Raw genomic sequence first — 26,250 nt, forward strand, 5'->3', positions numbered from 1 at the left:
CTCTTCCTCTTTATTTAGTGTAGTTTGTTTAGGCTTCTCAATAAATTTAAAGCTTTTATGGAGGCTTCTAAAGAAGACATAGAGAAGTATAAAGGTGCTAAGGATTATTTTACATCTTCTGGATCTTCTCTTGACATCTTCCTTATTTTCTTCCTGCATTATTTATCTCCTTCCTTCCAACTCTTTCTCTTTCTACTAATACTGAGCTCCTACCATGTGGCTAGTATTTTGCTAAGCGCTGACGCAGGTGCACTCAGTTTCTTTCCTTGGGCTCACTTAAAATTTAGTGAGATTTGACAGACATTAAATTAAAATTATTTATAAATGCCAATGTGATAAGTGTGCAGAAAAAAAACAGGATGGTTTGAAATAGAATAACATGCCCCTTATCTAAACTGTGACTTCCCTGGTGGCTCAGATGGTAAAGCATCTGCCCACAATGCAGGAGACCCGGGTTCAATCCCTGGGTCAGGAAGATCCCCCGGAGAAGGAAAGAGCAACCCAACCCAAAGAGTTGGACACGACTGAGCGACTTCACTTATCTAAACTAAGGGCTTCCCTGGTAGCTCAGTTGGTAAAGAATCTTCCTGCAGTGCAGGAGACTGGGGTTTGATCCTTGGGTCAGAAAGATCCCCCAGAGAAGGAAATGGCAACCCACTCCAGTATCCTTGCCTGGAAAATCCCATGGACAGAGGAGCCTGGTGGGCTACAGTCCATGGGGTCACAAAGAGTCGGGTATGACTGAGTGACTAACACTTTTACTACCTAAACTAGGGGATGAAGAAGGCTTGAAATGAATTCTTAGGTTAATGCTTCTTTGACATGTACATAATTTTAACATAAATGCAGCCCATTACATTTCTTTCCTTTGATGACTATACATAATAAGTGAGAGCCTGCTTTGACTTTCCAGTGCAGTTATGAAAATGGATAGAAAAAAAATAAGGTTTACCATTTCCTAGTCTACTTGTGTTAACAGCCAAGGCCAGTAAACAATTGTGCAATTCCATTAGTTTATTGGACAAAGATCTGGAAAGACTTAGTCTTACCAATTACACAAATTTAATTTAAACTCTGTTTCTATTTCACTCTGTTTTTGAGGTTTCACAGATAAGATCTGGAACATCATAGCCTGAAACTCAGGCTTGGGAAGGGAATGGAAAGAAGAACCAGTCTGACACATGACAAAGCCCCAGAGCATCAGTGTTTACCATGCCTAATGTGCCACGTCTGTCTCAGCTGACCCGCCAGTTCAGGTTGCCCCTTTATAATTTGGCATTTTTTCTCTGAATGCAGAGAGGTGAGTGTACTCTCAGAGCTTTCCCGAGACTCATTTATTTGAGAGCTAATTTGTCACCTTGAGAATTCTCTTCATCAGTGTTCCCTTCCATCTCCCACACTGCGAGTTCGTGGCCCTTTGTCACCTGGATGTATGCACAGCATCTGTATTCACATAATTTATTCAGAGACCGAAATCGCTAATCCCAGTTTGGGCTGGAGAAATATTTACTTGGTCACTCACACTCTGTTAAGCTGAGGCACTCAGAGAGGGCTACTCACAGCTGTCCTTCCCCATACAAGTTTTGGCGCTGTGTATTGCACACCATTTTATCCAAGAGCCACGGGTAGCAGTCTGCGAGGACGAATTGGGAATCAGCTAATGGACAGAAAGTACCTGCTCCGACACATTAATTCCCTTCCCTGTCAGGCTGCATCATTGTAGAGCATGCATGATGGGAAGCAAGGTCCCATCACACCATGGCACCTGCTGCTTTTCCATCTGCCGAGTGCAATAGCTCCTTTGATTGCCCATTTTTCAGCCTAATGGCTTATTCCTCTCCTCTTTGTAAAGTTTTTACATTTTATTGTGATTTTAATAGTCATTTAAAAAATTCCTCATCTCTGTTTGGCATGCCAAGGATGTTGATAAAAGAATAACATAAATAATATTGTAAACCGTACTCAAATTGAGATTGCTCCAAGAGCTGCATTTCAGTGTTTAGCCTGATAAAGTTGTCATGGCAATAATGTCCCCTGAGAATAAAAGTGCCATGTGCATGGTTGATTAAAGGAAATAGCTCAGATGGTACACAAACTAGTAAATATTGAACCTACGGACTATTATACTAGCCACAGTTTTATTTTGTCTTTTTTTTTTTTCCTGGTTTGATTTTTTTTTTTTTGAAAGTAGTCTAATGATTTATATTTCTCTGTCTTTTTCACTTGAGGATTTTTATTGTTAAAATCTCTTGGAATAGATATTGGCAGTGCTCCCAAACTGGCCTTTGGATTCTGTCTAAAGCTGTTGATTTGGCTGGATTAGTCAAAGCAGCAGATCATTATTACATATTGAACATCTGTCAAAAATAGCACTAACAATTATCAGATACATTCTCCATCATGAAAATTTGGACTTGAGTAGTTGAGAAGAATATTCTATGAATCTGACAGGACTAATTTTTACTCAAGGCAAGAAAAAGCTAGATGGTCTTTAACTGATGTGAGGATAAAAGAATAAGCATACTGCATTTGGGTATATAAAATTAGGATAGGTCAAAGCTGCTTTTGAACTGTGGTATTGGAGAAGATTCTTGAGAGTCCCTTGGACTGCAAGGAGATCCAACCAGTCCATTCTGAAGGAGATCAGCCCTGGGATTTCTTTGGAAGGAATGATGCTAAAGCTGAAACTCCAGTACTTTGGCCACCTCATGCGAAGAGTTGACTCATTGGAAAAGACTCTGATGCTGGGAGGGATTGGGGGCAGGAGGAGAAGGGGACGACAGAGGATGAGATGGCTGGATGGCATCACTGACTCGATGGACGTGAGTCTGAGTGAACTCCGGGAGTTGGTAATGGACAGGGAGGCCTGGCGTGCTGCGATTATTCATGGGGTCACAAAGAGTCGGACACAACTGAGCAACTGAGCTGAACTGAAAGCTACTATTTTCTGAGGGGTCAGAGCCAACCCATCTTCCTAAGTTTCAAGTAAATGGGAGAGAAAAATGGGTTTCTTAGTGGGAAGAATGTAAGCCCTGATGTTATCTGGAATCTAGAATTTTTTCTATCTTTATGCTACCTATATAATTCACATTCATTGGTGTTATGAAACATCAGAATGCTGCAACATATGTAAGAAGATCTCATAGACTGTGGGGATGAGAAGATAAATGGCATATAAACTTCTGGGAAAACAAGAGTGGGAAAGCACTTCAGAAAATACTTATTTGTGTAGTTATACATTGAAGTTCAAAAAGCTCTCATCTACTAACCACACCTCAGGGAATCATAACTATAAATCTGTCTAAGCCTATAAAGACCAGTAAGATGCCAGACATTGTCAGTAGCATTTGGAAGAAAGTTGGAATGTGGCACCCACACTGATAGACAAATGAGCAACAATTCCACTAAAGGGTACCCTAAAGTTCTAGACTCTGAAACTGGTGAATGGAAAGGGGACATTAAAATGCAAAAGAAATGAAAGAATCTCAGTACAAGAAAGGAGAGAATTTTTCATTTTGCAAATGTTTACTCCTTAGCTGCTCAGATTTAGACATTGAGCTAGGTACTGTAATGAGAAGCAGAGAGATATACAACTTTATGCATAAGGAGCTTGCAGTTAAACAGAGGAAGGAGACTATATCTATATCAAGAGGATACACAAAGGAGCAGGTGAATAGGAGTGCTCTGTGTTGAACCTGGGGTGAGCTTCTTGGAGTGGAGGGGCCAATGTTAATGAATTATCTTGCAGGAGTTGTCAATCTAAGCAAAGTCTGCCCTGTACTGGATGTGGGAAGGCAGGAGCTATGATTAAGTTAAAACCATAACAGTGTGGAAAGCCAGAGCTCAAGCAAGGATGTGACCAAAATTCATAATGACAAATGGAACGGATTGAACACAAACTCCTTTCCTGAATGGAGAAGTGCTAGAAACAGGGAAGGTCCCCTTTGAGCAATACATTAACATCCTTCCCAGAAAAAAAAAAATGGAAGAATAAAAGGAAGGAAGGAAAAGGAGGGAGGGGGCAGAGATGAGAAGAGTACTGTTTTTCACAGTGAAAAATAATCTTATGGAACTGGTTGCTCTAAGTTGGTATAGATTGATTATGTTGTATGTTCCAATACTATAGAAGTGTTTGCATAAATTCATGGGTGGCAGATCTACATTCATAGTTAAGAGATTCCAAAGTACAGAGAGGCAGGATGCTCTAGGGTGAAAAGTACAGGGTTGAGAGAACATTTAGGATGGAACCTGCCTGCATAAAGAACTATTTTGTATAATTTGGGACAATCATACCACTATTTTGTATGGTTTACTTTATCTCAGTTTTCTCATTTGAAAAAAAGAATATATAATACCTGTTTCATTCAATGGTTCGAGTAAAGGAGACAATGGATGAGAAGGCTTTTAATAAACTTCTTAGTAGCAAACACACACATTCCTTGAGATGGATGTTAGAAATGACAGCTTTAACTTCCCATTAAATTATTCTCCTTCTCCTGACTGGTAAATTCTACTCTTAAATTTATAATCGGTGCTTTTGGTGAGTAGAGGCAAGTAAAATGGACAAAAAGGGTGTTATTATATCTGATCATAGTGCAGTACTGCCCTGCCTCCTTTTGACTCTTTTCTGCTTCTGTGAAAATTCACACCTTATGCAGTGACTCAGGCACGACACTTGGCAGAAGTCAAAGCACTCAGACCCGCTCCTCTACAGGCAGGAGGCAGGCATGGTTTGCCAAGGAGACTTGGATAGATTACCAAAGCCATGCAAAGTATTTTCTTTCTAGTCTTCCTCATAAAAGTAACTTGGTGTATGTGTAACAGGTTATATATTATGTCAAAAATAGAAATAAAATAAAATCCTGAACTACAGACAGGGACAAGAATTATCTCTACTGAACAAAGACAGCTGTTACCCCAGTGTGCTACTGTGATGGAGAGCTGCTGGCTTGACAACTCCAGGTTGGTTCAGACATAGTGACATGCATGGCAGCAAATGACTCTCAGTCCCAGCTTTCCCAGGTGGCAGAACAGTGAAAGGAGGCTGAGTTGCCTCTTAGTGGGTACAGGGTCATCCATGAATAGCAGACACCTTTATGTCATAGGATAGCAAAGGGCACCCCCCTCTCCTTATGTCTACTCTAATATCCTCTTTGACTAAAGGGTAGGAAACGGGAATATATAACTTTCCCCTGGAGATCTATGCATGTTCTCAGCTGTATACGAAGGTGATGTTGAATTGATCAGGGTGCAATATTCTGAGAACCACTGGGTTTTATCAAAGTAGGTTATTCTACCACCAAATGTTTTATTAAGTCATCAATTCAAACATCATATATGACTGCCTGAGGAAATTTTATAACCACTTTATTTATTCTCCTTGTTTCAGATGATAGGCACTTTGAATTTTTCTTAGCTGGGTATCACTCAAGTCCGTTGCTTGGTAAAGGAGCTGGCCATCAATAGTTTAAGGAATGACCCAGGCATGATCAAATCCCTTTAGTCTACTTGGTTATAATTGAACTCCAAAGTAAGCTATTAGTTTATTTGAGAGAAGTATATTTGTTCCTCTTTAACAACCTAGATAACAATCAATTCAAGATATTGCCCTAAATTTGTTCTTCCAAGGTCACATGAGCCAATTCCTGCTATCGACAGGACAAAAGGGACAGCTGCTCAGGGCTAACTCTGATACAAGAAACTACTGCTTTCTGCCTTCTGCTGAGGAGGGGCAGGTAGCTCAGTGGATAGGCATTTTTACAAGAGCCTGATTAAGGGACTATTTACTCATCCTCAAATCCAGTCTTTTTCTACCACTTTTTTTCTTTTCTGTAGCACTGTCTCCTGTAGTCCTCCCACCCTAGATGAGTCAAGGCTATGTCCTCTATACATGTCTCCATTCTGTTTCCAGTAATAGAACAAATAGTATGTAAGTGACTCTTAAAGGCTAACCTGGAATTGAACTACATCTTAGAGGAAATCTCAAAAATTCTGATGCTTGTAGAAATGCCATTTTAAAGCACGAAAGGCAAGAATCCATGGAGTAGCTGGGCTGGGAATTGTGGATAGATAGATGGAATTGAATGTTTAGAGGTTGATAGCTGAAATTTGGTTCAAAAATTAAGTGCTTTAAAAATAGCTTGGGAGAAGATATATAGATGGCAAATAAGCATGTAAAAAAAGATGTTTCATATCCTATGTCACAGGGAAATGCAATTTAAAGCAACAATGAGATACCAATGAATACCTATTAGAATGACCAAATCCAGAATTATAATACCACCAGATGCTAGAAAATAGTTTGGCAGCTTCTTACAAAATTAAGCATACTCTTACCATATGATCCAGCAATCACACTCCTTGGTGTTTTATCCAAAGGAGTTGAAAACTATGTCCACACAAAAACTATGTCCACACAAATACTTGCGCAAATATGGTTATAACAGCTCTATTCATAATCGCCAAAACTTGGAAGCAACCACAATGTCCTCCAGTAGGTGAACAAATAAACTATGGTGTGTCTGTATAATGAAATATTATTTAGTGCTAAAGAGAAATGAGTTATCAAGGCATAAAAAGACCTGGAGGAAACAAATGCATATCACTAAATGGAAGAGGCCAATATGAGAAGGCTAAATACTACATAACTTCAATTACATGGCATTCTGGAAAAGGCAAAACTATGGAGGCAGTAAAATAATCAGTGATTACTAGGGGCCATGGGGAGGAAAGGATGAATAGGTGGATCACAGAGAATTTTTAGGGCAGTAAAACTATTCTATATGATGCTATAATGGTGGGTACATGTTATTAGACATTTATCCAAACCCACTGAATACACAAGACCAAGAATGAACTGTAAACTATGGCCTTTGAATGATAATTATGTGTCAATATAAGTCCATCAATTGTAATAAATGTACCATTATGCTGGATGTTATTGATGATGGGAAAACCTATACACATGTGGGGGTATGGAGCATATGAAAATCTCTGTACCTTCTGCTCAATTTTGCTGTGAACCTAAAATTGCTGTAAAAAATGAGTCTATTTTAAATAGTAACCTAGAATAAACATTAATGCTTTTAATACAAAACAACAAAGGATAAGGGCCAAAAATGAAAGTTCTAAGAGGAAGAAACTAGTTGAGTTTGGGCTGGTCTAAGAAGAATTGACAGAAAAAGTAAGAGTTCAAACTGGTTCTAGAAGGATAGATATGTGAAGAGATAGTAGGAAATTCATAGCACAGGGATTGGGGTGGAGAAGGGCCATCCATGCTTTTGGAATCATTGAAAAAATAAAAGTATTTTCAGAGTTGAGAAGAATTTGTATAAGGGAACATAATACTTTCAGGGAGGTAAATGGGAAGAACAACCTGGTCACTCTGAGTAGGATTCATTAAGAACTGAGGGGAAGGATGGATGCAGGAGGTATTATGAAAGATGAACTGCCAGACTTCCCAAGTGGATCGGTTGTGGGGCAAAAGTATCATGGACCCTCAAAGGCAACATTTCACGGAAAACTAGTAGAGTCATTTACCCTTCAATGAGGAAGAGTATGCTTCATGGCTGTTGATGTTCAGAAAGGCTACTCAGAGATGCGATTCCTAAGGTAATTTCTTAATTTCACAAACATTTCTTGATAGTTTGAAAATAAACGTTTTTTCCAAATGCTAGGTTTAGTTATATCATGGTTACAGAATGCAAATAAACAATCTCTTACTTTTTAATCATAAAATTAGTATATCAGTCGCTCAGTCATGTCCAGTCGCTAATTTTAAAGCATTTTGCCATATTCATATTTAATCTTTTCCTCTTTATATATTTACTGTATAATTCTAATCAGATTGTATATGGAATTTCCTATACAATTTAAAAAATGTACTTTCTAACTTGTATTAAATATTGATACTTATAAAATTATACTTATGATATTTCTGAAGGTTATAAAAGGTAATCCAGAAGCTAGGTACTCATCACCCAGACTTGGAGAAGGCAATGGCACCCCACTCCAGTGCTCTTGCCTGGAGATTCCCAGGGACGGGGAGCCTGGTGGGCTGCCGTCTATGGGGTCGCATAGGGTCGGACACGACTGAAGCGACTTAGCCGCAGCAGCAGCAGCAGCATCACCCAGACTAGGAGATAGAAAACACTGCCAGTTCTAGAAGATATCGATGTGCTCCTTTTGGACATAGCCCCAATTTTTCCCTCTAGAGAGAACCATTGTCTTAATCTTTGTGTCTAATATTCCCATGTTTTTAAAAATAGTTTTACATGAGTTCTGGGATTTTATCAAAAGACAAATGTCAGAATCATTGGAGTTCTAGAAGGAGCAGAGGAGTAGAAGAGGCAGAATTTAAAGAAATGGGAGCTGAGAACATACCAAACCTGGAGAAAGACTTGGACATGCAAGCTCACAAAGCTAATAGATTACCTTATTATCTCAGTGCAAAAAGACTTTCCCTAAGGGATATTATAATGAAATTGTGAGGAATAAAGGAAACAGAAAGAATCTTGAAGGCAGCTAGGGGGAAAAAGAATGTAACCTATAGAAGACTCTCCAATAGACTATCCGTGATTTCTCAGCAAAAACCCTACAGACCAGAAAAGAACAGAATGATACATCTAAAGGTTTGAAAGAAAAAAAAAAATCAGCCAAGAATACTTTATCCATCAAAGTCATCCTTCAGATATGAAGGAGAATTAAAGACTTTTCCAGACAAGCAGAAGCTGACTGAGTTTACTACCACTAAATCCACCTAGAAATGCTGAAAGGAGTCTTCAAATTGAAAATTCAATTATGCTAATCAGTGACATGAAAACATATAAAAGCACACAGCACACTGGTAAATGTGAAAATAAACAATCAGGATTAGAAAACTGTAACTCTTATAATGGTGTTTTAACCAGCAACTAACAATAGTATAAAGGTTAAAGAAAATGAATAGTAAAATAACTATAACTACTATAAATTGATAAAAAATATATATAATATAGAAAGATAAATTGACAATATAAAAGGGAGGAGTAAAAGGGTGAAACCTTTAGGGGTGATCAAATATAATTTGCCATCAACCTAAAATGAGCTATTGTATCTCTATGATGTTTTATGTAAGCCCATGGTAACCACAACACAGAAACTTAAATAGCTCCACAAAAGACAAAGAATGGAAACAGAGCATACCAGCATGGAAAATAACCCATTAACAGAGGTAGGCAGAAACAGAGGGAAAAAGTAACAATGGAAACACAAAACAACCAGGAAGCAATTAATAAGACAGCAAAGTAGACTCTTACATATTGGTAATTACTCTGAAAGTAAATGGAATGAATTTACGTATCAAAAGGCTGAGTGTCTAGATGAATAAAAACAATATCCAACTTCCTAACAGAGACTCACTTCAGCTTAAAAGATGAACAGGGACTCAAAGTGAAAGAATAGAAAAATATATTCCATGAGAGAGGCAACGAAAAGAAAGTGGGGTAGCTATACTTATGAGATAAAATAAATTTTACACAATAACAGAAACAAGACACAAGACAGGTTATTATATAATGGTAAAGCAGCCAATCCATCAAAATTTAACAATGTAAAATATGTATGTACCCAACACTGGCGCATCAAAGTATACACAGCAAATACTGACATTTGAATGATGAAATAAATAAGAATACAATAAGAGTAAAGCACTTTAATTTCTTCAAAAACTTAAAAACAGAATTACCATACCATCCAGCAATCCTCCTATCTTACACTACTCACAAAATTAATTCTACCACTGAGCTGCCAGGGAAGCCCCAGATCAAAAACTTACACATAAGACCTGATATCATAAAATTCCTAGAAAAATAATAGGAAAGAATCCCCTTGACATTAATCTAGGCAATGACGTTTCTGGATATGACACTAAAAGCACAAATAAAAAAAGAAAAAAAAAACCAGTTGGATATCAAACTTAAAACTTCTGCTCTGCAGAAGAAACAACAAAATGAAAAAGTAACCTACAGAATGTCAGAAAAAAATATTTGTAAATGATATGACTGATAAAGGTTAATATCCAAGATATATAAAACAGCTTGTACAACTTAATATTTTTTAAAATCCTTTTAAAGAATAGGCAGAAGACCCGAACAGACATTTTTTTATCCAAAGAAGACATACAGGTGGCTAATAGGCACGTCACAAGATGCTCAGCATCATCAGTTATTCAGTTCAGTTCAGTTGCTCAGTCGTGTCCGACACTTTATGACCCCATGAATCGCAGCACGCCAGGCCTCCCTGTCCATCACCAACTCCCAGAGTTCACGCAAACTCACGTCCATCGAGTCAGTGATGCCATCCAGCCATCTCATCCTCTGTCGTCCCCTTCTCCTCCTGCCCCCAATCCCTCCCAGCATCAGAGCTCAGTTATTAGAGAGCTGTAAATCAAAATCACAATGAGCTATCACCTCTCATGTGTCAAAATGGCTATCATCAAAAAGACCACAAATAACAAATGTTGGCAAGGATATAGAGAAAATGGAATCCTTGTAAACTGTTGGTAGGAATGTAAATTGGTGCAGTCACTATGGAAAATAATATGGAGGTTCCTTAAAAAGCTTTAAATAGGGAGCATATATCTTTTTGAATTAGAATTTTTTCTATTCCAGGTATATGCCCAGGAGTAGGATTGCTGGATCCCACTAACTCTATTTTTTGTTTTTTTAAGGAGCCTCTGTACTATTCTCCATATACACATGCACACCAATGTTCATAGTAGCATGATTTACAATAGCCAAGACATGGAAGCAACCTGAATATCCATCCACAGATGAATAGATGAATGTGTGTATATAGATACACACACAGGAATATTAGTCATGAAAAGGAGTGAAACTTTGCCATTTTCAACAATGTGGATGAATCTAAAGAGTATTAATTATGGTTTGTGAAAGAAGTCAAAGATTGTATGTTACTACTTATGTATGATATCTAAAACTAGTATATTTGTATAAAAAATAGAAACAGACTCACAGATGTAGAAAACAAATTAGTGTATACAACTGGGGAGAGGCAAAGAGAGTCAGGCAAGATGGTGATATGGAATTAAGTGACACAACTACTATGTATAAAATAGATAAGCATAAAGATATATTGTACAGCACAAAGAAATATAGCAGTTATTTTGTAATAACTGTAAATGGAGTATAATCTATAACATTTTTGAATTACCACACTGGACACCTGAAACCCCTCTTGGCCCTCCTGTGCCAGCGCACCCACCGCTCCTTGCACATGGGGTTGCTCCTGTCTGCTGCGGCCCCTGACCTCTGGGCGTGGGGTAGCTCCTCCCGGCCGCCGCCCCTGACCTTGGATGAGGGGTAGCGCCTCTCGGCCACGCTTCTGCGCGGTCCTTCGCAGCCTGCGCGCTTCTGCTGCACGGTCCATAGGTGACTTCCCTGGTGGCTCAGACGGTAAAGCATGTTCAAGGTCAGGAGGGGCGTCTGTGAGGAGATACCCCTCGTCCAAGGAAAGCAGCAGTGGCTGCACTTTGCTGGAGCAGCTGTGAAGAGATACCCCACATCCAAGGTAAGAGAAACCCAAGTAAGATGGTAGATGTTGCGAGAGGCATCAGAGGGCAGACACACAAACCGTAATCACAGAAAACTACTCAATCTAATCACACAGACTAACTCGATGAAACTAAGCCATACCGTGTGAGGCCATCCAAGACTGGCGGGTCAAGATGGAGAGGTCTGACAGAATGTGGGTCCACTGGAGAAGGGAATGGCAAACCACTTCAGTACTCTTGCCTTGAGGACCCCATGAATAGTATGAAAAGGCAAAATGATAGAATACTGAAAGAGGAAGTCCCCAGGTCTGTAGGTGCCCAGTATGCTACTGGAGATCAGTGGAGAAATAACTCCAGAAAGAATGAAGGGATGGAGCCAAAGCAAAAACAATACCCAGCTGTGGATGTGACTGGTGACAGAAGCAAGGTCCGATGCTATAAAAAGCAATATTGCATAGGAACCTGGAATGTTAGGTCCATGAATCAAGGCAAATTGGAAGTGGTCAAACAGGAGATGGCAAGAGTGAACATTGACATTCTAGGAATCAGCGAACTAAAAAGGACTGGAGTGGGTGAATTTAACTCAGATGACCATTATATCTACTACTGCAGGCAGGAATCCCTTAGAAGAAATGGAGTAGCCATCATGGTCAACAAAAGGGTCCGAAATGCAGTACTTGGATGTAATCTCAAAAATGACAGAATGATCTCTGTTTGTTTCCAAGGCAAACCATTCAATATCACAGTAATCCAAGTCTATGCCCCAACCAGTAATGCTGAAGAAGCTGAAGTTAAATGGTTCTATGAAGACCTACAAGACCTTCTAGAACTAACATCCAAAAAAGATGTCCTTTTCATTATAGTGGACTGGAATGCAAAAGTAGGAAGTCAAGAAACACCTGGAGTAACAGGAAAATTTGGCCTTGGAATACGGAATGAAGCAGGGCAAAGGCTAATAGAGTTTGGCCAAGAGAACACACTGGTCGTAGCAAACACCCACTTCCAAAAACACAAGAGAAGACTCTACACATGGACATCACCAGATGGTCAACACAGAAATCTGATTGATTATATTCTTTGCAGCCAAAGATGGAGAAGCTCTATACAGTCAGCAAAAAAAAAGACCAGGAGCTGACTGTGGCTGAGATCATGAATTCCTTAATGCCAAATTCAGACTTAAATTGAAGAAAGTAGGGAAAACCACTAGACCATTCAGGTATGATCTAAATCAAATTCCTTATGATTATACAGTGGAAGTGAGAAATAGATTTAAGGGCCTAGATCTGATAGATAGAGTGCCTGATGAATTATGGACGGAAGTTTATGACATTGTACAGGAGACAGGGATCAAGACCATCCCCATGGAAAAGAAATGCAAACAAGGAAAATGGCTGTCTGGGGAGGCCTTACAAATAGCTGTGAAAAGAAGAGAAGCGAAAAGCAAAGGAAAAAGGAAAGATATAAGCATCTGAATGCAGAGTTCCAAAGAATAGCAAGGAGAGATAAGAAAGCCTTCCTCAGCAATCAATGCAAAGAAATAGAGGAAAACAGAATGGGAAAGACTAGAGATCTCTTCAAGAAAATTAGAGATCCTAAGGGAACAAAGAGTTGGACATGACTGAGCAACTGAACTCAACTGAAGGGAACATTTCATGCAAAGATGGGCTCGATAAAGGACAGAAATGGTATGGACCTAACAGAAGCAGAAGATATTAAGAAGAGGTGGCAAGAATACACAGAAGAACTGTACAAAAAAGATCTTCATGACCAAGATAATCACGATGGTGTGATCACTCACCTAGAGCCAGACATCCTGGAATGTGAAGTCAAGTGGGCCTTAGAAAGCATCACTACGAACAAAGTTAGTGGAGGTGATGGAATTCCAGTTGAGCTATTTCAAATTCTGGAAGATGATTCTGTGAAATTGCTGCACTCAGTATGCCAGCAAATTTGGAAAATTCAGAAATGGCCACAGGACTGAAAAGGTCAGTTTTCATTCCAATCCCAAAGAAAGGCAATGCGAAAGAATGCTCAAACTACCGCACAATTGCACTCATCTCACACGCTAGTAAAGTAATGCTCAAAATTCTCCAAGCCAGGCTTCAGCAATAGGTGAACTGTAAACTTCCAGATGTTCAAGCTGGTTTTAGAAAAGACAGAGGAATCAGAGATCAAATTGCGAACATCCACTGCATCGTGGAAAAAGCAAGCGAGTTCCAGGAAAATATCTATTTCTGCTTTATTGACTATGCAAAAGCCTTTGACTGTATGGATCACAATAAACTGTGGAAAATTCTGAAAGAGATGGGAATGCCAGACCACCTGACCTGAGTCTTGAGAAACCTATATGCAGGTCAGGAAGCAACAGTTAGAACTGGACATGGAACAACAGACTGGTTCCAAATAGGAAAAGGAGTATGTCAAGGCTGTATATTGTCACTCTGCTTATTTAAATTATATGCAGAGTACATCTTGAGAAACGCTGGGCTGGAAGAAGGACAAGCTGGAATCAAGATTGCCGAGAGAAATATCAATAACCTAGATATGCAGATGACACCACCCTTATGGCAGAAAGTGAAGAGGAACTCAAAAGCCTCTTGATGAAAGTGAAAGAGGAGAGTGAAAAAGTTGGGTTAAAGCTCAACATTCAGAAAATGAAGATCATGACATCCAGTCCCATCACTTCATGGCAAATAGATGGGGAAACAGCAGCGACTTTATTTTTCTGGGCTCCAAAATCACTGCAGATGGTGATTGCAGCCATGAAATTAAAAGACGCTTACTCCTTGGAAGGAAAGCTATGACCAACCTAGATAGCATATTCAAAAGCAGAGACATTACTTTGCTAATAAAGGTCTGTTTAGTCAAGGCTGTGGTTTTTCCAGTGGTTATGTATGGATGTGAGAGTTGGACTGTGAAGAAAGCTGAGGGCTGAAGAATTGATGCTTTTGAACTGTGGTATTGGAGAAGACTCTTGAGAGTCCCTTGGACTGCAAGGAGATCCAACCAGTCCATTCTAAAGGAGATCAGTCCTAGGTGTTCTTTGGAAGGACTGATGCTGAAGCTGAAGCTCCAATACTTTGGCCACCTCATGAGAAGAGTTGACTCATTGGAAAAGACTCTGATGCTGGGAGGGATTGGGGGCAGGAGGAGAAGGGGACGATAGAGGATGAGATGGCTGGATAGCATCACCGACTCGATGGATGTGAGTTTGAGTGAAGTCCGGGAGCTGGTTTTGGACAGGGAGGCCTGGCGTGCTGCAGTTCTTTGGGTCGCAAAGAGTCGGACACGACTGAGGGACTGAACTAAGAACTACACCTGAAAATAATTGAGAATCAACTATACTTCAATAAAAAATAAAATATATATATTTCAGATGTCAAAAAAAGAAGACATGGTATGTGTCCGTGTGTGTAACACAATGGAATAGTATTCAGCCATGAGAAAAATGAAAATGCTCTAAATTTTGACAACATGAATCTTGAGAACATTATGCTAAGTGAGATAAGTTGGACAGAAAATGGCAAATACTATATGATACTCCATATATAGTATCTAAAACACAGACCTAAAAACCACAGAGTGGAATGGTGATTCCTGGGGGCAGAAGCAGGAATAAGAAATGTTGTTAAAGACACATTCTTGCATACAGTAGATAAACATATCCTGGAGGTTTAATACACAGTTTAGTGATTGGATTCCATGGTATCTCAGTTGGTAAAGAATCTACCTGTGATATGGGAGACCTGGGTTTGATCCCTGGTTTGGGAAGATCCGCTGGAGAAGGGTAAGGTTACCCACTCCTGTATTCTGGTCTAGAGAATTCCATGGACTATCATAAAGAGTCGGACATGACTGAGTGACTTTCACTTTCTTGTCTTTTTTTTTAAGTATTATAGATATCAAAGCTATATTATTAATATTAAACTTGCTAAGAGACTAGTTCTGAATTGTTCCCACTACTGCTAGAAAGGATAATTATGTGATATATTAGAGGTCTTCATTAATGCTACAATGGCAATCACATTGCAGTAGTAAATGTATCAAGTTAATGTGTTGATTTCCTTAAACTTGATTTCCAATTATTATCTCTATAAAAATACCCTAAAATAGTTTTATTACGTACACATACGCACATACAGTTGTCCCTTGGTGTCTGCGGGTGATTGTTTCCAGGACTCCCCTAAGGACACCAAAATGTGAAGATACTCCAGTCCCTTATATAAAATGGTATATTATTTGCATGTAACATATATACATCCTCCCATGTGCCTTGAACCATTTTTAGATTCTTTATATTACCTAATACACTGTAAATGCCATGTAGATAGTCGACAGCATGTGGCAAATCAAGTTTTGTTCTTTGGAAATTTCTGAAATTTTTTTTTTTAATATTTCTAAGCCATGATTCGTGGAATCCATGCATGTGGAACCCATGAAGGGTCAACTGTACATGTGTGTATACACACACACACATATACACACACACACGCATATATAGAACATATATATGTATGTATATTTCTATTTATAATAGTTAAATTTTGCATATGAGTTTTGAGGTTGTATTTTTCCATATCTATTCTTTTAGGAATTACCATAGATTTTTTAACATGGATACTTTAAAAGTCTAATGTTAACCATTATTTTTAAATTCTTCTCAAATGAAAAGACATCAGAATACTTCAGATCAAATCCATCTTCTTTCACTTAGAGGCTATCAAGTTCTAGTATTTGGGCTTTTTTTTTGACAAAATATTTTATATAGTCAATATTTGCTTAGATTTGCCTACATATTTATATGTCTTTGCTCACCATTCTTTTCTGCATCTATGTCTTTCCATTTGGTATTACCACTACTTAAAACTCATTATTGAGAATCACCATTAATAAGAATCTGTTGGTGGTAAATTCTGGTATCTTTTAGCCTGGATATAATATTGTTTCCTTCCTATTGTTGAAAGGTAATTTCACCACACATTCCATGTAAGTTGATAGTTATTTTTTCTTAGCATTTTAAAATATCACTCATTGTCTTCTGCTTTTCATTATTGCGGGAAAAAAATCAATCAAGCTATTTACAGTGCCTTTGTAGAAACATGTTAACTTTCTAGCTGCTTTACAGTTCTGCCTTGTTTTACAGATTCACTATGCATGCATATTGCCTGGAATTTTTTTGATTTCCTAAATCTGAGGATCAGTTGTTTATTTTAAACTTTTGGGTATCTCTTGAACTCTTTCTTCTAATATGTTCTGTTTATTATGTCCCTATGAAACTCTAATTAGACATCTGTTAGAGCTTCTTACTCTATCCTTCCTGTCTCTTAATCCTGCTTTGCATTCCCTCCTTTCAAAACTGCACTGCATTATGCATAATTCATTCATATCTGTATTGCATTCCACTGATTTTTCCCCCTCCATCATGTTCAATCAGTTACCCCATCCAGTGAATTTTTTATTTCAGTGATTATGTTTTTATTTCTGAAAATTATTTTTAGTCTTTTCAGAACTGTTGTGTTCCTTTTTATAATTTTGTGTTCCTTGCTTATATTTTTAAACTTCTCTTTTGTTTCTTTAGATATGTTAAACCTGCCTTTCATATACTCTTTGATAATATCTGAATTCTTTGCAATACTGATTCTGCTGTTGGTTGTTTCCGGTTGGCAATTCCTTATGATATGTTATGATATTTGACTGTAAGTATATGTTCCTTAGAACTTTATTTGTAGGGATTATCTGAGAAGTGGTTTAAAGTTGGGTCTCTTCAGATAGGAGTTGTCTTTGCTTCTGATGTTGGCTGGGATACCAGCATCCTGCAAACGACTTCTATTTTTCAGCTTGACCATGATCCTATGTGAAAACTGACTTGTGGTTATGTATTCTCAAGGGAGATTGATTTACCCTACCTTGCTGTCTGTGTGTGTCTGTGTTTTTTTTTTTTTCCTGCACAGTGAGTTTGTTTCTCATATACTCTTATACGGAGAATGTTGCCCTTTGGTTTCCCAGCTTAATGCTGGAGTCTTCCATTAGATTTTCCTCCTTAGGTGTGCCTTAGGGTTTCTTTCCTGTACCTCATGCAGGGCAACCCTGAGCAGCTATTAAATCAGAAGTTCAAAGTTACCAGGATTTGGCAAATGCCATTAGAGCAAATGCTGGACTATACTTTGGCTTACCTAAGAATAATTGCCTCTTTCACATGTTTTGGGCATCTCAAGATTCATCAAAACAAAAACCAATACTTACCATTTTTATTGTTTTCAATGGGAGAGTTATGGAGAAAATTCCATTCACCATATTGCCAGAATCAGAAGCTAAATTAGATTTTTAAAAATCATTCAACATATCAAAAGTATTTCAAATAATATTTGTAATCATTATTGTAATAGCAAAGAGATTCTTAGCTGTTTCATGATTTTTAATATTATTTTTAAAGATCAATGCTATAAATACATTTAAAATAACATTTTCTGTATATTTGAAGTTATTTTCATAGGCTATATCCCCAGTGTAGTATTGCTGGAATAAAGGGATGAATATTTTAAGGTTGTTGCTATACTTCACAGAAGTGCTTTTCAAAGGCATTGTATCAATTTACATTTTCATTAATTAAAATGAGAGGCCTCTATATCCTCATTGTTTGGTGTTACTGTTAATATTTTATACTTGCCAATTTGATAAGGGACTTTTCTTGAAAAGCAAAAGCATGTCTTTTTGCCTTAAAATCAGTTTGTGATAAAATTTTTAGAATTTTTTAAAGTTTATTTGTTCTATGTTTACATATTCATACCTATAGTCCTATTTATTATTGGAAGTAGATACAGAACAGCAAACCTCTGGAGATGGGAGGTAAAAAAATAAATATTTGTCAACTCTGGAAATCTTGGTTCTTATCTCTTTCTTTAGTTTCCCCTCATCCCTTCCCTCTGGCATACAGGGTAATGTTTTTTAAACATGTAATAGCTTCCCTGGTGGCTCAAACTGTAAAGAATCTGCCTGCAAGACAAGAAACCCAGGTTTGATACCTGGGCCGGGAAGATCCCCTAAAGAAGAAAATGACAACCCACTCCAGTATCTTTGCCAGGAAGAATTCCATGGACAGAGGAGCCTCCCGGGCACAGTCCATGGGGTCTCAAAGAGTCAGACAGGACTGAACGACTAACACTTTCACTTTCATACCCTGCCTTAAGAATGCCTTTTGCTGCAGCTGCCCAGAGGCCGCCCAGTGTCCCCATATAAGTGCCAGTGGACTCCTCCCTTTAATCTATATTCTCAGAATAAACCAGTTCATTTATGGTCACTAGTTTTTTCCAGATTAACAACGGCAACAAAAAAGCTAAAAAGATGTAAGAAACAACACATATCTTAAAAACACGAAAACTATTTATCCTTGGGATTTTTCTTTTGTATGTAAGGTCAAATAATTAGTGAATACACAAAATATTCGTGCATATAAGATGACAGAGAAGGAAGATAGTCCAATCAATATTCCGAAAATTTTTTTCAGAGAATGAAAAAACACTTTTCCTACTTAGAATAATTTTTATGTGCAGACAGTACAATACATCCCCCTTTGAAGGCAAGTTTTCAGTGGCAGTAGACAAAGGAGTGGGTTGCCTCTGTGCCATTTTATAGCCTCAGCATTGATAGCCTCAGCTTCCTGAGGACCCACTTTCTCTCAGCATCAACCTGAACCTGTCTCCCCACAGCCTCAAAGCTTTGTTTCTGTCAGGGGCCTCTTGCCCTCCATCCCCCCAGGTGACTGGTCACCTCTCAGGCAAAGCCCCTGGAGTCCTGATGGGTGCTCCTCTCTGAGAGCTCTCCAGCAAACCTGCCTGCTGACAGCTTCTCAGCTTTCTTTGTTTCCTGGGAGACTGCTTTCAAATCAGTACCTGCCTGCCTGGGCTTGCTTGCTTTGTGTCCCAAGTGGGAGAGGCAGGATTTTCAGGGACTGTAACACACAAGGCTGCAACGCATGCAGAACGGGCCACCAAGTCTCCTGGCACTGCTCTTGTAATAATTATTTTTTCTTTAAATTCATTTTACAATATCCTAAAGGTTGTTCTATTAAGATCCTATCTGACAGATTGAAACAAAACAAAACAAAACAAAACAATTAGCCAGTCATCCTGTTTTTAAAGGTCAGATTTGACCGATTTTACCCAGAAGGATATCTGCACATCTTTGGAGGGAAAACTGTTTGTAGTTTGAGTTGTTTGTAAACGGTCGATTTATTTTCTGACAGTCTGTTGCTCCCTCTCCGCAGCCATTGGCTGCCTTTTGGTTTTTCTAACTTGTTTCAGTTCGGGAGGAAAGGGATGATGAGTTCAATTCACTTCATCTGAGACTATGAGCGTTATTTAACAACTCCAGACAACAGGGAGGGCAAACTCAGCTGCTCCCTCAGGCCTGGGTTCATCTTGCAGTGATGTGATGTGGTGTGTTGGGTTTGGGTCCATGATGTTGAGACTAGACAACTGAAGGTGACAGCCAGGCCTAGTCACAGGGATGCTGGCTTAATTCTCAACCCCAGACACTTTGGCCTTTCTATTCCCAACTCCTTTCCCCATAGTTACAACCAATCAAATGTCTTTAAAAAAAAAAAAGAGAGAGAGAGAGAGGAATAGAGGTTTGTTTCCTAAGAAACCAGAGACATGGAAGAAGGTAACTGAGATTTCTGACATGCTTTCAAACATGCTTCCTGTGGATATGCCATACAACACTCCGGGTAGTCAGAAACCATGAGCAAAGGGCTTTTACCTGGCAGAGCTGAGCTGAAATTTCAACTCTGCTACCTTTTTGCTCTGTGACTTTGGGCCCATTTCTCCATCTATAAAATGAGGTGTGCCTACTGGGTTCCCTGTCACTTTCCCATCTAGAAAAGTATGTGTGCACTAAATCCCTTCAGTGGTGTCTGACTCATGATCCTATGGAGTGTAGCCAGGCTCTTCTGTCTATGGGATTCTTCAGGCAAGACTACTGGAGTGGGTTGCCATGCCCTCCTCTATGACATCTTCCCGACCCAGGAATCGAACTGCATCTTTTATGTGTCCTGCATTGGCAGGTGGGTTCTTCACCAGTAGTGTGACCTGTGAAGCCCCAGACAAGTATGGGCATTAGTATATATGCTAGAAAATTAAGGTCTTAGGAATGTCTAATGCCAAGAACACTTTAAGATACTTCTCTTGTAAAGGTCATTAGAATACTAATTAGCCATTTTCAAAGTGCTTCTTTTCTTAGGCATTTGGAGAAACTTTTAGTTAAAACTTTTTTTTTTTTGGTGTTAAGAAAAAAGCCTTGGGGCAGGAGTGGGGAAAGCTTTGAGGTTATAGGTTCTATTTTTTAAGTATTTTTTTTTTGGACATGAACCATTTAAGTCTTTATTGAATTTGCTACAATATTGTTTCCGTTTTATGTTTTGTTTTTTTGGTCACTAGGCATGTGGGATCTTAGCTCCTTAACCAGGGATCAAACCTGCATCCCCTACATTGGAAGGTGAAGTCTAAACCACTAGTCTGCCAGAGAAGTCCCTCTTTCTATTTTTTCAGAGCAATAAAAAGTTGAATTAGAATATTTTGATGCAAAGTGATCTAAGTTCAAACTCAAGGAAATTTAAGAGGGAAAGGTGACTTAGAAAAAGAATTTGCTTCTAAGAAGTCAAAGGCAAGTGTGTATATCTTAGGGAAATATTGACCAAAACTGCCCATTCAGGTCAGGTACAATATCTTCTTGTATGAGTTATCTTACATCAGAAGGTCCTGGTAAGGAATGAGGAACTAACAAGTTAACATCAACCAGAAAAATTGGGAGAGGTCAAAAGGAGCAAGAGACACCAGTACTTACGTCATGTAAATCTCCCCAAATCCTTCTTGATGGACTCCATCTTGGCTGAGATACGCACACACAACCAGAAAGGACCCTAAGTCAGAATGACTGGCCAGAGACAACTAACCCCATCATCATAAAACCTGAGACTGTGAGCCACATGGCAGAGAAGTCTTGATGGGTTCCCTTACCCTGCTGTTCCCTGCCTGGGTGCTGCTTCCCAATAAAGCCTCTTGTTTTGTCCGTGCATATGTCTCCTTGGACAATTCATTTCCAAGTGTTAGACAAGATCTCATCCCACTTCCTGTGACACACACACACACATATATTTGTTGTTGTTTAGTCACTCAGTCCAACTCTTTGCGACCCCATGAACTGTAGCCTGCCCCCACCCCCCCACCCCGCTCCAGGCTCCTCTGTCCATGGGATTTCCCAGGAAAGAATACTGGATTGGGTTGCCATTTCATTCTCCAGATATATACATACATATATATATATATGTATATATATGTTTATATCTGTGTACATGCACATGTGTGTGTATATATCCCTTCCATGATTCCAATATATTTTTCTTAAAGTATTTAATTTTAATTGTCCCAAAATTACAAAATCCTGTTTCTATTTCTGTCTCCCTAGAGTCTAGCTAGCCTCAACATTACAGCTAACATCTTTCAAAAATATCGTCTGTTCATATCACTGTCTTGATTAAAATCCTTCAAGAATTTCTAACCCATTCCAAATAAAAATCATGTCTTTATGTGCATGTACATACTTAATGCCTAGTTGCTCAGTCATGTCTGACTCTTTGTGATCCTATGGACTGTAGCCCCCCAGGCTCTTCTGTCCATGGGATTCTCTAAGCAAGAATACTGGAGTAGTTGCCATTTCCTATTCAAGGTGATTTTCCTGACCCGGGGGTTGAACCCAGGTCTCCTGAATTGTAGTTGGATTCTTTACCCTCTGAGCCACCAGGGAGGCCCTAATGTCTTTATAATGACCTTCAAAACCCTATGTGATCTGGCCCCCTATTAAAAGAGGTAACAAGACAGCCAGTGGTCTGAGCTACCAGCATCAGGATAAGCCTTCCACATGCGCTTCATTTGCTTACATGGCCTACAGTTCCTAAGAGGAAGCTCACAATTTATATCCCAGCCAAAGAGAAGGATGAGTGGGTCCGCTCTGCCACTGGGAAGAAGAGGAGGAAGAAGGAGGAGGCATACTTTAATTACATGGGGAAACTCTTAAAACAAGTCCACCCACACTTCAGTGGGTGCTCCTGGATCTTGGATGCCCTGAGAGTGCTGAAGGATTGGCAGCTGGAATGGGTTAGCCTGGAGGCAGTCAGATTGTCCCTCTACAACCACAGAAGAACCATCACCACGAGAGAGATCCTCGAAGCAGTCAAGCAGAGATGCTCTCAGAAGAGCTTGGGAATAAATGAAGTGGATCTCCATGGCTCTGTTGTTGAAATGATTGCACTTGTCCAAAAACAAAAAATTGTGTCTTTTGGAGGGTTGAGTTGAAAGACAAAGTATCGGAAAAGTACCCACTGAAGCAGGGGTCTTGGTGTGACACACTTGGTCTCTGATCTTGTGTTTTTAGCCCCTGATTTAAGCTGTGGAAAAAAAAATAAATACAGGAAAGGCACTTGCAAAAAAAAAAAAAAAAAGAGGTAACAATAAAAAATTATCTTTTACTGTTCCCTATGCTTAGATCAATTCCTAGGCACCCAGCCCCCAGACCTGCATAACTCTTTCCTTTTCCTCCTTCCTGTTGCCTTTATAGTAAAGCTATCTCTTACCATGTGCTTCCCATTTCAGATACAGCTTAGGGAATAAATAACATCTCTTATCACACCAGCTGAAGCCCACCCCCCTCCAACTAGCAATTCTCCTTCCAGGTTTCATATATCCATATAACTTTTATCACCTTCTAATACAACACATAATAATGTATCTGTTTTTTATTTGGCCTTGCCTAGCAGTAGTAGAAGAAGCTCCCTGAAGGCAGAGATTTGGTTAATTTTGTTAACAAATGACTCCACAGCTCTTAGAACCACACTCAAGCATAGTAGCCACTCGGTATTTGCTGAATTATTAGGGGAGAAAATTTTAAAGCATATGACGGACTTTAGGAGGTGAATTTTTTTCAACCTTGTCAAAATAGTTTTTTTGTAAAACTTCAAAGGAAATTTTACTTAAACTTGAAGGAGAAAGAAAAGATATAGATTAACAGAGAAAATACGAGCAACATACAAACAGTTGGTTAGTACAAAGAAGGTCTTTGAAATGATGAACGCCTAAGACCAGGTACACTTTTCAATTCAATTTTCACCATATTTGGAAATATGGGGCCTAGAAAGTCCCGCTTCTCAGGTTGTAAGAGACGCTCACTTTAGCTTTTGCCCTCTCTTTTACAGTGAAGAGTTGGGGCAGAAATTGGCAATAGAAATGCTGCTTCCCTTAAAAATACCAAAAAGCCTTCCACACCCTGTGAGTAGAATACAATTTCCAACAACCTGAGTTTACAGTTAATATCACATAGAAACTAATATCACATATAATTACATAGAAGATTAGGAGTACACAACTCTAGATTTTGCCAAGCCCGCGTTTCTGGTTTGAAGGCCAGTCTGCATGTTTTCTCTTTCTCTCTCCCAACTGCCACGTAAATGACCCACATTTCCTACCTCACAGTGTCCCAACTCCCACATGAGACAGAGTGCTCAACTTGCTGAGGCAGCTTCCAAATTTATGTCCCCGTGTTCCAGGAAATGCTTTAAAAGACACTGCTGCTCCTGACCCTGGGAGAAGGTGTTTCCTCTCCTAAAGAGTGATCTCAGCTCACAAAATAATTAGCTCCTTAGTGCTAATCCAGGTGCATTTGCAAAAGTGCTTTCAGGTTAGGAGAAATAAGGACTTGATTAGGTCTTCATCACTGAGATGTAACACCAGGGAGCTCTTACCTGCTAGTTGCATAGGCATTAAGGAAACCCAAGGCTCCTCAGGTTTGCTCACTAACCTGTTCTTCTTCCCTGCTTTTTAAAAACATGAAAAACCTGTGGCACTTGCCGAAAACTCTGGAGTCACGGGTTGATTTCCTCCAGAATGTTGTTTACATGACTTTGATTGGGCTTTTGGCACTTCTCCCTTTAATACTTAGCAGTTCTATGGGGTGCAGTCTAAACAGGTTTCAGAATCCCTCTGTATACTTTGTGACCAAGACAATTTACTTTGTAATCTAGGCTGCATCTTTCCAGCTCTTCAAATCAGAGACTTGGGTATGATTCCCAGACTCTAAGATATTAAACGAGGAACTGAGAAGACAGAAATGAAGACAAGAGAGGACAAATTTATGTCAATGAAATCCCGTGACAACTAACTTGCATTTAATTTCTTTTTTCCTTGATGAAAGGATTTTTTTAAACTGTTCTGAAAATGCTAATGAGACACGTTTCAAGAAATTGACAGTAATGGAAAACTTGAATGTTACAATGATATCTTAAAAGAAAGAAATTATTTCACTCATCTTAATCTTGCTGGAGAGGAGAAGAAAAAAAATGTGAGCAGAGAAATGAGACAGCTGGCAATTGAAGCCTTGGGATTCCTAAACCTTCTCTTTTGTGCTCCCAAATGAACAAGGTTTAAGCTGCCTTCAAGAGAAAGTCAATCTAAAGTCTACGGGTGACTTTTCAAAATTAAACCTTAGGGGGCTTTTAAAACTACAAGCTTCAGCTCACCAAGGTCACTTTCTAAAGTGAAAATTCTTTTTAGGGTAATGATTGTGGGGGTAAGAAGAGGAAGGAGCTGGGATGGCATGGTTAGGTTTGAGTTATAAGCCTCATCATAGAATCTTCAGCTGTACAAACATTGTACCATCTTCCTCAGCAGATCATAGGGAGGGGTACTGCCTAGCTGGATGCTAGGCCCCCTGTGGATTTCTTTTGCATATCATGTGGTAAAAGCACACACACCTGTTCATTGGTAGTTAATTGGCTGATCTCTATTGGAAGTTGGAACTCTGGTCTCTGGGGAGATTGCATTGCTCGGGGATACTTGCAGCCAGAGGAAAGTTCAGCTGTCTCCAGGATTCCTGGAAAATAGCCTAGATTTATGTTGAAGTCCTTTACACTCACTGCTGATGGTTTTTTGTCTTTTTATTTTCCTTTTAAGTCTTCACACACACTCTTTGCTTCCAGGCTCTCGTGCTTTTGTTGTCTATTGTCTCACAAATATGCGTTTTGAATCCCTGGTTACAGCTGTGAGATTCTTAGGGAAAAAGAACAACTTTTAGACCCATTCTCTGCTCTGCCTGGAATTGGGAAGGGAGTGTGAGGTAGAACCAGTGGCCCAGGGCTAGACTGGAGCCTGAGTGGGCAGCATGAGCTGGCCCTCTGGAACCCGAACAGTGAGTGGAGCTCAGAAACTGGGCAGGCATTTCTGAGGGCTGGGTTGGCAGGGAAGATGTGGAGGAGCTAGGAAGCCCAAGCAAGTTCAAGTTCATAAGCAAATTTAAACTTACAATAAGAACAAGGGAATGGCACAGAGGGCCATATGGAATTCTTCCAGATGTTTGCCACATCTGCCTTTATCTCAGCCTTCTCCCAGGAGGAGGTCCACCTATTATTAAAGACACACACACAGAGAGAGAGAGGCTTCAAGAGGCTCCTCTCTTGTGTTTCTGTTGATACCAGTATCCCAGATAGTCCTGAGATGCGGGCACCATTACTTCCTTACAGTCATCTTGGGCACATCCCTTAACGTCTGCCTATTTCTACAAATGAAGGAAAAAGCTGGTTGAAATCCAACATTCAAAATACTAAGATCATGGCATCCAGTCCCATTACATGGCAAATAGAAGGAGAAAAAGTGGAA

General features: G+C 39.3%; 1 long non-coding RNA gene across 4 annotated transcripts in view; it reads right to left on the reverse strand.

Annotated features, from left to right (window-relative positions):
- The window catches only part of LOC123328034, a 253,586-nt gene extending 229,340 nt beyond the window's left edge, over positions 1-24,246 (reverse strand). For 2 of the 4 annotated variants that reach the window (XR_006542758.1, XR_006542756.1), the window contains exon 1: positions 24,066-24,246. This is a non-coding gene — a long non-coding RNA (uncharacterized LOC123328034). The remainder of the gene's footprint in view (positions 1-24,065) is intronic. The other 2 variants (XR_006542757.2, XR_006542755.2) reach the window with 1 other exon arrangement.
- Positions 24,247-26,250: the final 2,004 nt, after the last annotated feature.

The sequence above is a fragment of the Bubalus bubalis genome, chromosome 11, assembly GCF_019923935.1.
Source record: "Bubalus bubalis isolate 160015118507 breed Murrah chromosome 11, NDDB_SH_1, whole genome shotgun sequence".
Taxonomy (NCBI): domain Eukaryota; kingdom Metazoa; phylum Chordata; class Mammalia; order Artiodactyla; family Bovidae; genus Bubalus; species Bubalus bubalis.